Genomic DNA, 4,484 nt, shown 5'->3' with positions numbered 1-4,484 from the left:
ATGGCCACCTGCCTAGGTCTCCCGCCTGCTATCTAGAACTGGAGGTGAACACACTCAATAGAGTGAGAGAATGCTACTTCCCACCTCTGGTTCCCATGCACCAAAGCAAGTACCAGCCATCCTTCATAAAGGCCACAGCAAAGAGCCTCGGGCGCCTGACTGGACTCCTGTCATTTGTAACTGGAGGAGGCTCCACAGTAAAACTCCCTTGTTATTGCTCATCTGTAGTGGGTAGCTGTTCCAGCTTTGACCTGGAAGTACTAACCCCAGTGAGGCTTCGGGTAACTGTCACACCTACCTATGGCCTGCCCCTGAGGCGGGGCAAGACGGGAGCCCTTAAGACCCAAGATTCGGATGTGCCGGGTCTCGTGGTTCCTGGTGATCCTGGATGTTGGATGGTAGACTGAGCAGAGTTCTCCGGAGAACAGCGCTGGACTGCACCTCACCTCTCCCGGACCCTGTAACCCATCCTTTTACTTGTTGTAAGTTACCTCCCACCCACCCACCCACCCACCCCACACCCCATCCCCCCACCCCACCCCCACCCCCCACCCCCCGCAAATAAACCTCCCTTTTAACTACGTGGAGTTGCCTTAATACTTCCACCACTACTTATCCCATTCCCTCCCCAGGCCACCTCCCCACCATCTCTCACTCCACCCCAAATCCACCCTCATAAGACTTGCGGCCCAGGACTGTGAGGACAGAGGAGAATCATTTCCCAGGAGTACCTGGAAATCAAGAGGAAGCAGGCTGCAGGCAGCCCACAAGGCCTGACTCCCAGGCTCAGATGTGAAGCTGGACTCCTCCTGGTCCAGGATGCAGAGCAGGCTGCAGTCCGGCAAGTCCAAGCCGTCTCTGGTCCTCCCACTGGCGGGAGAAACAACACCTGGACAGACTCACCAGATGTGGGTGTAATGGGTCCCCCCAAATCCCAGCATCGTTCTACACCCCAGCAGGTTATAGCCTTTGGCCTGCCTCTTAGACAGGAAGTTAGCTTAGATTCTAAGTCAGAAGCCCAGAATATCTGGCTTAAATAGAAGAGAAGCTGTTTATCCTTCAGCGTGGTTCATATAAGCTACCGAGGGTCTGGCTCCTCAGCAGAGAGACGGATCCCCACAGTCTCGTTGACTGTATCATTGTGATACGTCACAGTGACCGCCCTTGAGAAGGAAGGCTGCACAGGATAGGGTGTCTCCCTCCTGGTGCCCCCAGAGCCTGAGCAGGTCACTGGGTTGTCTGTGAGGTTGGCTGAGAGCTGAACTCCCCGGGTGCATCTTGAAAGGCTTGACTCTGCTCCCCAAAATGGACAGAGGTTTGTGGGGTGAATAGCTAAGTGGCAGCCTCAGTTCTGCCTGACAGGTGATACCAAGGAGCTGTGCCCCAGAGCTTGGCCTGGCCAAGGGGCCTGAGATGAGAGAACAGTACCGAGGCCTATGGCTATACCTCAGCTCTGCCGAGAGAAACAGCCAAGGGTCTAGAGCCACAGTGTGGGAGAAAAGGGGGCCGGAAGGTAAAAAAAAAAACAAGGTAACTCAGCCATTAAATCCATGATCAGGCCTCAGTCATCGCCCCCGCCCCTCCCCTCCACTCCTGCCCTGGGGGCGGGGGTGTTGAGATTGCCTTCTTCATGAGATTTTGACAATCAAATGCCCTAGTCTGCAAATGCAAGTGCTTTTAGGGACAGAGACACTAACATGTGGTCAGCCAGGCATGGCGGGATTTGTAATCCCATGAAGGGACACTGAGGCAGGATTGATGTGAGTTCCAAGGCAGCCATGAGAGACCCTGACTCAAAATAAAAGGCTGCGGGGGGGGGGGGGGGGAGATAGAAAGAGAGAAAAAGAACAAGGCCAGCAAGACGGTTGAGTGGGTAAGGGGCTTGCTGACAGCCTGACAGCTGAGGACTCCAGCAACCGGCATGGTGGAAGGAGAGAACCAACCCCTGTAAACCATCCTCTAATCTCCATGCATGCATGCACTGTGGCCTGCGCGTGTGTGCGTGCACGCGTGCATGTGCGCGCACGCGCAGACACACACACACAATAAGTAAATAAACGTTTAAAAGACAGAGAAAGAGCAAGCAAATGCAACATGCATGCCGTGAGACAGACCCTCGCTGAGGCCGTACTGTGGGAATTCGATCCGTTTAACCCAATGGTACTGGGGTGACTAGCCCTATGGGGAGTGGTCTTCTCTGAGTACGTGACTGGATAAGAACTGAGGAGGAGGGTCCCACACTGTGGGACATGGAGGTTTCCCTGATGCCACATTTCGGTGAGCTGTTGGACGAGGAGGCAACGGTGCACTTCATTCCGTATTCGTGAGTGCGGTAACTCCCATTCATCCCGTAATAAATTATTGACCAGACTTCTGTGGGTTATCACTTTACCTGATGCCCAATGTGGGGCACGAACCCACGACCCTGAGATTAACAGTATCATGCTCTACCGACTGAGCTAACCCCTCCCAGGGCTTTGGAAAGACGGAATAGGCCTGGGTACACAGTGCCTGCCTCACACGCTCCACTGGAGGCCGAGGGTGGCAGCGCTCTGCTGGTGACTAATCTCATTAGTGGTAATCCTCACCCTGATGCTCATTAATATAATAAGGCTGGGTTTGCAGGCCCAGCCTGGCGGCTCTGGGCTCCCATGCTGGCTGGAGCATCTCATCTCTGCCTGGCAGGGGGTAGTGGGTGGGAGGGATAGGGGCGGGGAGGAGGGGTGCTCCGTAAACAGTCCTCTCGCCCCTGGGGAGACCTAGAAAAAGGAGCTGCAATTCCAAGCGCGTAGCTCAACTCTGCTCCCCCAACTCTGCTCCCCCCCCCCCCCCCCCGCCTTCTGCAAACATGATGTCACAGTGTGCTCCTACACACATTCAGACACACGTGTGCAGGGCTTTCCAAAGCCTTTGCCGACCATTAATAGCTGTGCTGGCCAGTCTTATGTCAACTTGACACACAAACTAGAGTTATCTGAAAGGGGGGAACCTCCATTGAGAAAATGCCTCCATAAGAGCCAGCTACGAGGCATTTTCTTTTTTTTTTTTTTTTTTTTTTTTTGCCTCTTGTTTTTCGAGACAGGGTTTCTCTGTGTTGCCCTGGCTGTCCTGGAACTTGCTCAGTAAACCAGGCTGGCTTCGAATTCAGAGAGACCTGGCTGCCTCTGCCTCCCGAGTGCTGGGTGAAAGAGGTGAACCACCACTGCCCAGTGGTGTGAGGTATTTTCTTAATTAGTGATTGATGTGGGAGGGGCCAGCCCATTGTGGGTGGTGCTATCTCTGGCTGGTAGTCCTGGGTTCTATAAGAAAGCAAGCTGAGGGCTGGAGAGATGGCTCAGGGGTTAAGAGCACTGGCTGCTCTTCCAGAGGTCCTGAGTTCAATTCCCAGCAATCACATGGTGGCTCACAACCATCTGTAATGACATCTGGTGCCCTCATCTCGCCTGCAGGGATACATGCAGGCAGAACACTGTATATGCAATACATAAATCTTTAAAAAAAAAAAAAAATCAAAAAAGAAAGCAGGCTGAGCAAGCCAGTAAGCAGCATTCCTCCATGGCCTCTGCATCAGTTCCTGCTTCCAGGTTCCTGCTCTGTTTGAGTTCCTGTCCTGACTTCCTTTGGTGATAAACAGTGATTTGGAAGCATAAGCCTAAAAAACCCTTTCCTCCCCAACTTGCTTTTTAGTCACGGTGTTCCATCACAGTAATAGTAATCCTAACTAAGACAAGAGCAATGCTCACAGGATGAAGCCCTCTGTCCTACAGAGGACTAGGAACTTCCCGCTGGCCAGCACCCAGCATTGTATGACTCCAGCCAGGCTAAGAGTGACTCCCTGTAATGGTCTTTGCAGCTGAGGAGGGACAGAGTATCTACCCACTGGAGGGGGCGTGCCCACAGGAGGAAGTGGCTCAGTGAAGCCATGTCCTCTGCCTAAGAGCACACAGAGGGGAGGGGATTCCCATTGCTCTTTTAAAGACCAAGAACAGAGGTCCAGAGAGATTCAATAAATTGGCTAAGGCTACTCAGGGACTGGGAGCCGGGGCTCGAGCAAGCCCCTGGGCCTCACCAAGGAAGAGCCTCTGAGGCCTTCAGCTTCAGACGGAAGCAGTGGACTGGGACAGAGGGACAAGTTACTCAAGAGGCATCAGCCCACCCGGGTTTCTTCCAGGTCAGTGTATGCCAGCACTTCCTAGCTGTGTGTTCCTGGACAAGTCACACCGCCTCTCTGTATCGGAGTTCTGTCAGAATGCAGATAACACCCGGTCTTTAGAGAGAACGCTCCTGGCTGGGGCTATTCTGCAATTTCACTGTATTCTCACCATAGTCTTCCAAAGAAAACATCAATGAGTCTATTTTCTGTCAGAGCTGGGCTTGAACCAGGAACTTCCTCTTGCTAAGAAAACACTCTACAATTGAGCCACATCCTCAAGGCCTTGAATCTATGGTTTTCGCTTTGCTTTGATTTGGTTCTGTGAGACTGG

This window comes from Peromyscus maniculatus, chromosome 2 (genome assembly GCF_049852395.1).
Source record: "Peromyscus maniculatus bairdii isolate BWxNUB_F1_BW_parent chromosome 2, HU_Pman_BW_mat_3.1, whole genome shotgun sequence".
NCBI lineage: Eukaryota > Metazoa > Chordata > Mammalia > Rodentia > Cricetidae > Peromyscus > Peromyscus maniculatus.
The sequence above is the reverse complement of the archived record's forward strand: the minus strand, read 5'-3'. Positions refer to the sequence as shown.